The sequence below is a fragment of the Salvelinus fontinalis genome, chromosome 13 (assembly GCF_029448725.1).
Source record: "Salvelinus fontinalis isolate EN_2023a chromosome 13, ASM2944872v1, whole genome shotgun sequence".
Classification (NCBI taxonomy): domain Eukaryota; kingdom Metazoa; phylum Chordata; class Actinopteri; order Salmoniformes; family Salmonidae; genus Salvelinus; species Salvelinus fontinalis.
The window spans coordinates 53516596-53529991 of NC_074677.1; the positions used below are offsets into that span (position 1 = coordinate 53516596).

The window sequence follows — 13396 nt, forward strand, 5'->3', positions numbered from 1 at the left end:
TTGAGTTCCTGTCTTGATTAATGTTGAGATATTCAAGATACTTGAGTCATTTGTACAGATGTAGGATTTTGAGCCAGTTTGAAATAATCCTGCAGCAACAGGAAATGTGAATTATCATTATTATTATGTTATAATTAATGGGCATTTTTGTAGGCGTTGATACATTTTTCATGAGGGAAAATCCAGTCTGAAATTTCTTTAGAAGCCTTTTTAAACCTCAAATGCAAGTTTTGAATTGTTCTCCTGCAACAGGGTGATCAAATTTAAATCCTACACCTGCAAGTTTTTATGATAGACCTCATGGATGCAAAGTAAATCATGCTAGGAATTAAGTAGAAGGGGTGTTGGCTGGGAGTTCTTGACATGCAATGAATTAAGTGAACAAGTTGTTCAGCCAATTTTTTTGTAGTTAGACATGCTTATGCTTGCGTCACTCATGATGGAATAATTGCCTCAAACTTTGATGAATTGTTATGTCATTTCATGTTTTCAAGTAGCCCTAGTCTTTACTTTTGTTATCTCAAGATCACGGGAAACTGTCATGTTCTGGTCACGTAATAAATTTCTCGTAATCTCAAGAAAAGTCTTGTGTGTCTACGCACACAAGTCACACTCATTACTAAGACGCAGGACTGTTAGCATTTCCCATAGGAAAATATGTCCTGATAGATGCAATAGTGCCATCGAAAGAAAAAGAACAAGGAAAAACTGCCGTAGCAAAGCATCTGGGTGCCAATCTACATCTTTGGCAATGTTTGATCGAAGGACTAGCTCTATGAGCTCACCCACCAACCCCTGCCCAGCTGCTGATCTCCTGGTATACCACAATGCAACTGTTTTTCCCATTACGGCTAATGCTAATAAGTGGACTCTATTGGTTTACATCCTATTTGGCTACCTTGCATACTTGCATAACTCATCAAGTCTCAGAAGAAGATTCACAAAATGTTTACAGAAGAATGCAAAAATACAGAACCTTATTTTGTCATGTTTCAAATAAAAATAAAAACTGAAGTACAATGGTTGAACAGACTACAGACTACTAGGCTACTTGCAAATAAGCACTTGGTCACACAATGTAAGCTGTAGTCCATTCAATCATTTTTAATTTCACCTTTATTTAACTAGGCAAGTCAGTTAGGAACAACTTCTTATTTTCAATGACGGCCTAGGAACAGCGGCTTAACTGCCTTGTTGAGGGGCAGAACGACAGATTTCTACCTTGTCAGCTCGAGGGATTCCATCTAGCAACCTTTGCAATTACTGGCCTAACGCTCTAACCACTAGGCTACCTGCCGCCCCGATCATTCTACCTAAAATATTTCCCATTATATTTCCAGCTCATTCTGGATTTTATTTTTTTAAAGCAATGCAGGCTACAGTTATGTCACAACCGAATGGGAGCTTTTAACGCATCATCCCCTCTAATGTATTTGTTATAGATTGTTGCATAACTTTCCGTAGTAGTGCTTTCATAACAATTCTGAGATGGTATGGCAACAGTGTTCCTAACCTAACATTTTGCTGTAAATTTACTGGAACCGCAATTAGTAATTACCCTGAAATGTAAACACTGTCAAATTCATAGATATGGATACAAGGACTGATCATTTGATCATTTGAAACCATTTTTGAAGGTTATACATTGTTGGCAAAAACTCAAATGACCCCAAAACATTAAGAATGGAGAGAACTTAGATTAGAACAGGGCAATGTTTATCATCTTATTTATCATTGATGAACTCATTCTGATGTGTTGAGTGGTGGCATTGCTTTGACTTAAATGACCTGTGGTATTGGCACGTACCAATTACTGTACCTTTTTAGAAAAATGTATGTTTCGGCTTCGTTAAGTCCGACACATGTTTTGAAAATGAGAAAAAGCTAGTAAGGATTGTAGACAACTCAGCACATCACGTCATGACAATGTGACCTCTTTTTTGGGGGGGGGGGGATTTTTAGATATTTGTAGCAGTGTGTAGGTGTTTTGTTCATGTTGATTTTCAAACGTGATGGATTTTCTGGCAACAAAGTTCATAAGCAGAACAAAGGATAAATCTATTAAAACCTGAGATTGAGCTTCCAGTCATTCTACTAAAGAGTGTTTGTGCATTTTGGGCGCATTAAGCATGTTATCAGGTAATTTTTATGTTTATACTTAATAGCACAAGGGTTTGATTTTAAACCACTCAACTGTAATACGAGATGTAGTACTGTATATTGCTCATTAATTTAATTAACCAACAGAATGTTGTTGGGAGAGAACTGAACATTCAATTGGCCAATAATGTATTCAGATCAGAGTGTCATTTGCACTATTGTTCCATTTACCTTCTGTTTATTTATGCCGTATCCAGATTTAGTATACATTTTGGTGAATTTATGTGCAATGTAGCTCCTTACTGTGAATGAATAGACGTGACCTATGTGTATTTGGTTATTCACGTTAGTCAAACAATTTAGAAAATTGTGTGAAACTATAGAAATGCCTTGATGAAACAGTAGGGCAGCTGCTAATGGGTTTGATGTCTGTCAGACCATACCTTAACATCAACAATACCGTTACAGGAAACAAATGAGGTTTGAATGAAGTTTTCCACTCATGACATTTGTGTTTATAATTATTTCATCTGGTGTAAAACATTTTTTTTTTTAGCAATTTCGTCAGTGTGCAAATACCATACAATTGTTGAAAGCGGACCCATTTTCTTAGGCTTTATTTTCGGCACGGCAGTATGAATTACATGGTGATGAAATGGTTGAACCAGATTGATAGTACTCAGGTGCAACAACAAAAATAATTAAAACACTACGTGCTGCATTAATGGATAATAGCTATTAGAAGTAAATAAAATCAGAATAGGTGGGAATATTCTTCTGAATGGCACAGTATGCACAACACAATACACATCCCAGATTATTCATCGCCCAAGGAAGCAAATGGGTTGGTTCATTTCCATGAAAATCCCTCGCCCCGCCCCCCTGTAGGCTCACATGTATCAAGGCGAAAATATACGCTTGTTGTGTGTATTGAAGTCACATTTGCATATTCAAGATGTATATTATTCACATGGCTGACATCGTCTCCTTTCACAAACCCGCCTCTCATCTCTGTCCTCAACCCCATCCCCATCCCCCACCCCCACCTTTTCATTTTCCCCCTAGATGAAACTGATTTCCAAATTCAGCACAGTATTCGTCATGAGGTTGCCAACTAATTAAAGCAGCTCTGATTATCCTGAAGTCAGACTGGTGATGCTGCTCTCTTCCCATTTCTCCACCTTTTTTTTCTTCCTGTGGTCTTTGTTGTGGCAGCAGGGCATGGCACTGGCAGTCTAGAGCATTGTGTCTGATTTCTAGCAGACAAACTGACCTCTGGGGACTTATTGACAGCTGACTACAGAGGGAAACACAGTGCAGTGCAGGGAGAGAGATAGAGAGAAAGGGAGAGCTGTGGGGAAGATCGATATCAGACAAATAAATGCACTTTTGTTTTTAAGAACATAATATTTCGCAAGTATAGTTGGAATTCCCCCTGAACGGGGATGAAAAGAAAAAAGCTACAGATTTTGGCAGAGGCATAATGAGTGAAAGAAAATGGCTGCCTCCAAAAAGGATCTAATTAATTTTGAAGGATCATCAGCCCCTTTCGTCCAAGACAGGGGAGGGAGGAGGGAAGGAGGCAGAGATACAGACCCCTGGACTGATTAGCATTCACTGCAGGTAGGAGCTGGCTGCTGCTCACCCACTGTGTCACAGCTAAAATGGAATCACTGTTGTGAGTGACAGTCTGAGCAGCGGAAGCCTTTGTTGCCCGTATTCACCTCACTTCACCCCTCAGGCAGGTGGCTTTACATGTCTAGATTGCAACTGAAGCCAGGGAGGAAATGTATATGCTCGTGTTGTCTAAATCTAGCCATGCAGGGGCCTTTGTCATCAGGTCATCATAGAATGACCCTGACCACACTATTACACCTGCATTGGCTGGCTTATTGTAAACTAGTGTAATTTCCCTCATGATTTCAGCACTTTGTCACTTTTCCAAAGCACTATGGTAAGAATAGAAAAAGGCCCCTTTACGTGCTTTCAAATGTGAGTGAGTGCATACCGTGTGTGCGCTTGCATGCGTGCATGATGACATGTACATTTTATGACACTCCTTAATATAGAATGTACTATTGTACTTGAATTCAAATTCATATGGAGATATTTACCACAAATTACCTGATAGTAGGAATAGGAAGGTCTGACGTTTAGTCAGTATTGGGCAATGGGCATACTGGATAGGCAATAGAGAAGTCAAAGAGTGACTACTGTCCTGGCAAGCGTGCTTCATCAGGGGTCCGCAAGTGTAGCTGCTGGGACCTTATTGTGATTGTATGGATTATTAGGGGTCACTAGACAATTGAGGATGTCCTATTGGTATTGGTGTGTTTCAGCTGTTGCCATGCATCACTCAACATCTTTTCAGCTGCATAGCAATGGCTTCAGACTTGGTTCATGGCTTCAGGCTTGGTTAATGGCTTCAGGCTTGGTTAATGGCTTCAGGCTTGGTTAATGGCTTCAGGCTTGGTTCATGGCTTCAGACTTGGTTCATGGCTTCAGGCTTGGTTCATGGCTTCAGGCTTGGTTCATGGCTTCAGGCTTGGTTCATGGCTTCAGGCTTGGTTCATGGCTTCAGGCTTGGTTTATGGCTTTAGGCTTGGTTCATGGCTTTAGGCTTGGTTCATGGCTTCAGGCTTGGTTCATGGCTTCAGGCTTGGTTCATGGCTTCATTGGAAGGTATTTTGCAAAGTCCCTATATCAAAATAATATGGCTACCATGAGAGAATCATCAACATCTTAGCTGTGATTTTAACACCAAAAAATGGCCATAATGTGTCTGTGAGCAATTGAATTATGATGTAATTTCTTGATGGCTTAGTTGGCGAGGCTATCCAAGCTTGTTTCCTTTGAGCTGTTTGACCTAAAACCCTGTGATTTAGTACAAAGCAATGGCTTGTTATGGAACCATGGTGCCATTTTGTCCAACATAGAAAACAAACAACACATGCTCACAGCTTTATTTACTGTGCCCCAAACTATAATTCAGTAAGACAATGGAGATAAACATTATTCATGTCGTGGCACACAGCTATTGGCTTAGAGGGGTGATGCTGTATGTCAATCTTCTGTAGTGTCACCACCACAGGTATTTGGTTGTTAGGAAACAGGTTAATGAGGTCCACATGTATCATGTCATATTTTCAAGGAAATTAAGCTTAATGAAGCTTACTATCTCTCTATTTCTTTCAAACGTCCCACTAACATTCCTACTCCAAACCATGCGTTCTAAAATAGAAATTATAAACAATGACTCTCTTCTGTAAAAAAAAAAAGGTGTTATCTAGGATATAAAAGGGTTCTTCTGCTGTCCCCATAGGATAACAGGATAACCCTTTGGAGAACCCTATTTGGTTCCAGGTACAACCCTTTTGGTTTCCTTGTAGAACCCTTTACACAGAAGGTTCTACATGGAACGCAAAAGAGTTCTATCTGTAACCAAAATGGGTTCTCCTATGGGGACACCCGAAGAAGCCTTTTTGAACCCTTTTTTCGTTTAACTAGTCGGGCATTACATTGTGTTCTCTTGGTTTATGTCAATTTGATTGTTTTTCCGAAGGTTGTCTTTGACTGCTGCTGTGCATCTACAAATCAGTGTTTAATTATGTTCATCTGGCTGGTCTGCCAGGGGCATAGGCCTACTAATACAATGGAAAGTATGCAAGGATAAATAAAGCCCTTTTTAGAAAAATAAATATCTCAGCTCAGAGCAGACTGGGTAAGATAACCAAAAGCAGAAAATAAAATCTGATGAAAAGATAAATTACATAAAGTATTTATGGAGACAATTCTGTATTCATTGCCGTCACATGTTATGTCTTCTTTGTCTGTTGCAGTCATGAACGGAAGATAATACAAGTTGTGTAACTTGATGCCAGTACATTTTCCCAGTCAAATAAATGTAAGGATTGTTGGCTCCTTAGAATATTAAAACTGTTGCTGGTTACCCAAATACCCCTCTACTGAAATGTAAGGGTTTAATCAAGCCTCAGTGCTTAACAGAATATTCCTACTACATACTGTATGAACCTATTCATGAAGACCATTCAGCAAAACAGATTGTAATAGATGAAGGACACATATGGACAGAAATTGTATTACATTTTTTGAATGGGAAGACATGGACACCTTTGGCTGAGTTGATGAGAATACATTTGTTTGTGGTGTACTATAAGTATATCAGTCACAGCATCTAAACAAGATAACCACAACAGAACAGGTTCAAACTAAATATGAGTATTTATGTATCCTTCAGAAAACTTCATGATATGATTAGGTTTATTTTGAGTTTGACATATGGACATTTTCTCCATTCTGTGAACAGTAAAAACCTGAGGATGCATAAACTGGCCGTAGTTGGACCCTTACAGTTTGTGGTCGTGCACATCGAGTATGATCCAAAATGATTGACACCCTTGGTAAAGATGAGCAGAAATGACTGTTATAAAATAAATCAATAAAATACTGAGCTATATTGTATGCTCAAATGTTTTTCTACTAATACAATTGCTCAGATAAATATTTTGTTTAACAAGTAACAATGTCTCTAAATGGTAGGGGTCATATTTTTTCTTCTTCATGTCACCCAACAAATGTACATCCCTGGAGTTGGCACTTGGATTGGAACCGGTGCTGTGGTCAGATGACATGAAAATAAAGCTCTTTGGCCGCTAACACCAGTGGTGGGTTTGGCGTCCAAATGAGAATGTAGGAGCAGAAAAGAACCCCATACCTACTGTAAAATATGGTGGTGGATCTTTGATGTTACAGGGCTATTTTGTTTCCACTGGTCCTGGGGCCTTTGTTGAGGTCAACGGCATCATGAACTTTACCCAGTACCAGGACATTTTAGTCAGAAACCTGGTTGCCTCTGCCAGGAGGCTGGAACTTGGCTACAAGTGGATCCACAAAGAAATGCTTAATTGGCCACAAAATCGGCATTTCGTAATTGCCATTTTAGTCTCCAGACTTGAAACCCATTAAAAGCCTTTGGTTTGAATTGAAGAGGGGAGTCCATAAACGCAGACGAAGGATATCAAGGATCTAGAAAAATTCTGTATGGAGGAATTGTCTACGATCTCACTCAAATGTGACCAATGTGTCCTCTTCTAGAAAAAGGCTCAGTGTCGTTATCCTCGCAAGGAGAGCTATTGAAAGGTATGGAAAACAGAGGTGTCAATCATTTTGACACTTACCTTTTTTTCCTTTAAAAAGGTGTAATTTCTGGTTAACTCATGGGAATTGGCCTATGGATAGGGCTAAATTGAAATGAAATCTAAATTGAAATGTTTCTTACAAAATAAATATTAAAGGTATAACCATGGTAGCAATTGAAAGGGAACAGTTTGGAGATTATGGAAATGATTAGACCAAAGGTGAGGACACAACAGGTCACCTGACACAAGACTGAATCCAAACACTACACTGTTGATTTTATGTGCATTTTACATTTCCTGTACTTTTTGCCACATTTGTTGATAACGAAATCTGAAAATACTCTGGATCCATTCAGTAACATGGTAAGAACATTCCTGAAACATGTGGTGTAGGTGCAACATAAGACAAAATAATTACAAGAGTTTAAGTGAGAGGACTAACTGGCGTCTCCAAGTGGCCACACACCTCTCCAAAGTGTCCACATTTCCTAAGTAATCTCAAAGAAGAGTCTTCAACTATAAGGTGCTTTTTTTGAGCTCTCCTAGCGGTGCCGTTGAGGAACTAGAGCAAGCACGCTTGCAGCTGTTTGGAACACAACCCTGCATCTCCGCGTTCACACAATTTACTGTTGTTTACACAATCCCAAAAAATGGTCCATTATAAAACACAATATTGCGGTCTTAAGCTTTCACAAGGCAATTCAGGGGAACAGATATAGGTGCGCATAGAAAGGAGTTATGAGTCCATTCAAGTGAGTGTGTCGCTGCAAATGTTCATCACAATAGACAAACAGGCTAATTCTGTTCAGAATAACCCAGGGTATAATAACACGTCGTCTTGTAACGGTACATCAAACATAGTGATCATAAACATGGACACTGTATATGACATGAGTTTATGATATGGAAATGTGAAGTGCACATTTGGACTTCCTTGTATGACATCAACGCAGTATTTCCTTTTTAATCCTCAACGTCTAATCTTTCAAACATACATCGAGTCATCTTGATTTACAGAATTTCCCTCACTCGGTCAGCCCAAAAAATTTGCGACAGTTGCCCAATTAGCGGGAGGGATGGGGGGAATTTCTCGTTGCGCGCAATGCTCAAGTTTAGAGCGTCTGTCAGTCAAAACCCATACGGAGCTGTGAAGCACAGAGCCTGAGCTCGGACGTCATGTATAGCATGTTACTGTACCAATTTAGGCATTTATCAGTGCCCATGTCATTTTCAACTCCTATACAGAGACGAGTGTAAAGGGTTAAACAAAATATATTTCTGAGCAATTGTATTAGTATAAAATAATATAATTTCCCAAAATGTTTTGCGTTGCAAACAGTATTTCAATTATTTATTTTATACAGTCATTTTTGCTCATCTTTATCAAGGGTGTCAATAATTTCGTACCCCACTGTATACTTGTATAGCTTAGAGTCTCTGTAAACCTGAATCACATGCAGGGTGTAGCTGAATGGCTTTTTTGTGTTTCTCCATGAATGCCTTATGTGTTAGGGTATATATGATTTGACTGTTTATTTTTATTTAACCTTTATTTAACTAGGCAAGTCAGTTGAGAACAAATGATTATTTACAATGAATGCCTACCAGAAGGCAAAAGGCCTCCTGCGGGGACGGGGGCTGGGATTAAAAATAAAATAACAATAAAAGAAAATATAGAACTAAACACACATCACGACAAGAGAGACAACACAACACTACATAAAGAGAGACCTAAGACAACATCATAGCATGGCAGTAACACATGAAAACACATCATGGTAGCAACACAATGTGACAACAACATGGTAGCAGCACAAAACATGGTACAAACATTATTGGGCACAGACAACAGCACAAAGGGCAAGAAGGTAGAGACAACAATACATCGCACAAAGCAGCCACACTTTCAGTAAGAGTGTCCATGATTGAGTCTTTGAATGAAGAGATTGAGATAAAAGTGTCCAGTTTGAGTGTTTGTTGCAGCTCGTTCCAGTCGCTAGCTGCAGCGAACTGAAAAGAGGAGTGACCCAGGGATGTGTGTGCTTTGGGAACCTTTAACAGAATGTGACTGGCAGAACGGGTGGATGATGAGGGCTGCAGTAAATATCTCAGATATGGGGGAGTGAGGCCTAAGAGGGTTTTATAAATAAGCATCAACCAGTGAGTCTTGCGACGAGTATATAGAGATGACCAGGTTACAGAGGAGTATAGAGTGCAGTGATGTGTCCTATAAGGAGCATTTGGTGGCAAATCTGATGGCGGAATGGTAAAGAACATCTAGCCGCTCGTGAGCACCCTTACCTTCCGAAAGTTTTGTCATGTGCTACTGATCATAAGCTCCTAATATGGTACGACATAGTAACACCATTTTTGATATTTACAGTTGAAGTCGGAAGTTTACATACACCTTAGCCAAATACATTTAAACTCGCTTTTTCATCATTCCTGACATTTAATCCTAGTAAAAATTCCCTGTCTTAGGTCAGTTAGGATCACCACTTTATTTTAAGAATGTGAAATGTCAGAAAAATAGTTGAGTGTTTTATTTCAGCTTTTATTTCTTTCATCACATTCCCAGTGGGTCAGAAGTTTACATATACTCAATTAGTATTTGGTAGCATTGCCTTTAAATTGTTTAACTTGGGTCAAACGTTTCGGATAGCCTACCACAAGCTTCCCACAATAAGTTGGGTGAATTTTGGCCCATTCCTCCTAACAGAGCTGGTGTAACTGAGTCAGGTTTGTAGGCCTTCTTGCTCGCACATGTTTTTTCAGTTCTGCCCACATATTTTCTATAGGATTGAGGTCAGGGCTTTGTGATGGCCACTCCAGTACTTTGACTTTGTTGTCCTTCAGCCATTTTGCCACAACTTTGGAAGTATGCTTGGGGTCATTGTCCATTTGGAAGACCCCTTTGCGACCAAGCTTTAACTTCCTGACTGATATCTTGAGATGTTGCTTCAATATAACCACAACATTTTTCTTCCTCATGATGCCATCTATTTTGTGAAGTGCACCAGTCCCTCCTGCAGCAAAGCACCCCTACAACATGATGCTGCCACCAACGTGCTTCACAGTTGGGATGGTGTTCTTTGGCTTGCAAGACTCCCCCCATTTCCTCCAAGCATAACAATGGTCATTATGGCTAAACAGTTCTATTTTTGTTTGTCCCCATGTGCAGTTGCAACCCGTAGTCTGGCTTTTTTATGGCGGTTTTGGAGCAGTGGCTTCTTCCTTGCTGAGCGGCCTTTCAGGTAATGTCGATATAGGACTCGTTATACTGTGGATATAGATACTTTTTAACCGGTTTCCTCCAGCATCTTCACAAGGTCTTTTACTGTTGTTCTGGGATTGATTTGCACTTTTCGCACCAAAGTACGTTAATTTCTATGAGACATAGCGTGTCTCCTTCCTGAGCGGTAGGACGGCTGCGTGCTCCCATGGTGTTTATACTTGCGTACTATTGTTTGTACAGATGAATGTGGTACCTTCAGGCGTTTGGAAATTGCTCCCAAGGATGAACCAGACTTGTGGAGGTCTACAATTTGTTTTCTGAGGTCTTGGCCGATTTCTTTTGATTTTCCCATGATGTCAAGCAAAGAAGCACTGAGTTCGAAGGTAGGCCTTGAAATACATCCATACGTACACCTCCAATTGACTCAAATTATGTCATTTAGCCTATCAGAAGTTTCTAAAGGCATGACATAATTTTCTGGAATTTTCCAAGCTGTTTAAAGGCACAGTCAATTTAGTGTATTTAAACTTCTGACCCACTGGAATTGTGATACAGTTAAATAAGTTAAGTTAAATAATCTGTCTGTAAACAAATGTTGGAAAAATTACTTGTGTCATGCACAAAGTAGATATCCTAACCGACTTGCCAAAACTATAGTTTGTTAACAAGAAATTTGTGGAGAAGTTGAAAAATGAGTTTTAATGACTCCAACCTAAGTGTATGTAAATTTCCGACTTCAACTATATATATATATATACTGCATCACCAAAAGTATGTAGACACCTGCTTGTCGAACATCTTATTCCAAAATCATGGGCATTCATATGGATTTGGTTCCCCCCTTTGCTGCTATAACAGCCTTCACCTTTCTGGGAAGGCTTTCCATTAGATGTTGGAACTTTGCTAAGGTGACTTGCTTCGATTCAGCCACGAGCATTAGTGAGGTTGAGCATTGATGTTGGGTGATTAGGCCTGGCTCGCAGTCAGTGTTCCAATTCATCCCAAAGGTGTTCGATGAGGTTGAGGTCAGGGCTCTGTGCAGGCCAGTCAAGTTCTTCCACACCGATCTCGACAAACCATTTCTGTATGGACCTCACTTTGTGCCACAGGGGGAATTGTCATGCTGAAACAGGAAAGGGCCTTCCCCAAACTGTTGCCACAAAGTTGGAAGCACAGAATCATCTAGAATGTCATTGTATGCTGTAGCATTAAGATTTCCCTTTACTAGCCCAAATTATTCCTCGTTACAGTTGGCACTATGCATTGGGGCAGGTAGCTTTCTCCTGGCAACCGCCATACTCAGATTCGTCCGTCGGACTGCCAGATGGTGAAGCATGATTCATCACTCCAGAGAACGAGTTTCCACTGAGTCCAATGGCGGCGACCTTTACACCACTCCAGCCGACGTTTGGCATTGCGCATGGAAACCCATTTCATGAAGCTCCCGATGAACAGTTCTTGTTCTGACATTGCTTCCGGAGGCAGTTTGGAACTTGGTAATGAGTATTGAAACCTAGAGAGACGATTTTTACGCTCAAGACATAGGGACTGGGAAAAACAGGGATTTGAAATCACATTCAGTACGGCCTTGGTATATACACACACACACACACACACACACACACACACACACACACACACACACACACACACACACACACACACACACACACACACACACACACACACAATCCAGTTGGAGACTTTAATATTGGCGAGCAATCCTTTTGCGATTGTTGCAACCTTTTGTTAAATTGATTCAAGCTCCTGTGTCCTCTGTAGGTCCGCTCGAGGCAGGTGGTAGACATTTCTGGTCTCTAAATGCTTTTCTGATAACGATCAGACTGTGAGCATAACGGCATGTCTATAGCCTTTGACATTTTATTCAGAACTGACAAATATGATATGAGGAGATAAAATATAATTGTGGGTACATCAGCCCGAAAGGTGGATGGATCTCCTTTGGCTGTGTGTGGTTCACTGACCAGTAGTTTGGATAACGACTGAAAAGAGATTTGGCCACGTGATTTCCAACCTTGACGTATAGTTGGCGGTTAACTGTCCACTAGAGTATTAGTCTAGAAGGTCCACTCACTCTTTACGTCGGGAATTAGAACATATCCATTGCATTGCATCCACGTCAGCACTTCAAAGTTTCCCAGTTGCCTTTTGTAAGTTACGAGCACATTCGCTTGAGTCGGTCTCTACGTATCAAGGTCAGACACTTCTTTCTCAGACTGAGCATGTTGATTTCTGAATTGTTTCTTGTTCCCCCTATAGGGTGGTATTGAAGAGACCACTGTGGCAGAGCGACCTATGATAGAGGCAGCAGAGAGGACGGAAGGTATTGCCTAGCACTGGTCTTCTCTCAGCCACCTCCACCAGGAACCTGTAGCAGTGTGTCCCGTGCCTCATCACCAGCCTCACACACATCTTCCCAACCAAGCGTCATCTGACTGTGTGAGTATATTTCTGTGGTCAGTCGGTCAGTGCCCCTCATAGTTAGGCTACACTAGCAGCATGGGTGTGTTTCACATTTATTAAACAGACATTGAATATGGTTTTATTCATACATACCAAATCTGTCCTGCATGTTGCAATCATTAACGTTTTCTGTTTCTGATTATAGTAATCCTATTGGATGTGATTTGGTTTGTTCTCATTCTTTGAATTCGTTTTTTTTCCTGTTTAATTTATTTATATATATTTACGATAATTTGGTTCCCCAGGAATTAATAACAATAAATGGTATTCATTAGTCCTTCCCTTGGTTTTGATAGAATGTCTTCGATAATACCTTATAGTAAATAGTCACCTAGATACAAGGCTTTCATCATTCACTGACAGGTGGTCAAAGGTAATCACTTGAGAGCTCTCCTTTTGTTGACCTAAAAGCAAGGCG

General features: G+C 40.2%; 1 protein-coding gene across 1 annotated transcript in view; it reads left to right on the top strand.

Annotated features, from left to right (window-relative positions):
* Window positions 1–13396, top strand: part of LOC129869033 (zinc finger and BTB domain-containing protein 20-like) — a 46612-nt gene that overhangs the window by 14578 nt on the left and 18638 nt on the right. Inside the window, exon 3 of the mRNA XM_055943484.1 lies at window positions 12775–12954. The gene's annotated coding sequence lies outside the window, so the exon portion shown is untranslated. The remainder of the gene's footprint in view (window positions 1–12774; window positions 12955–13396) is intronic.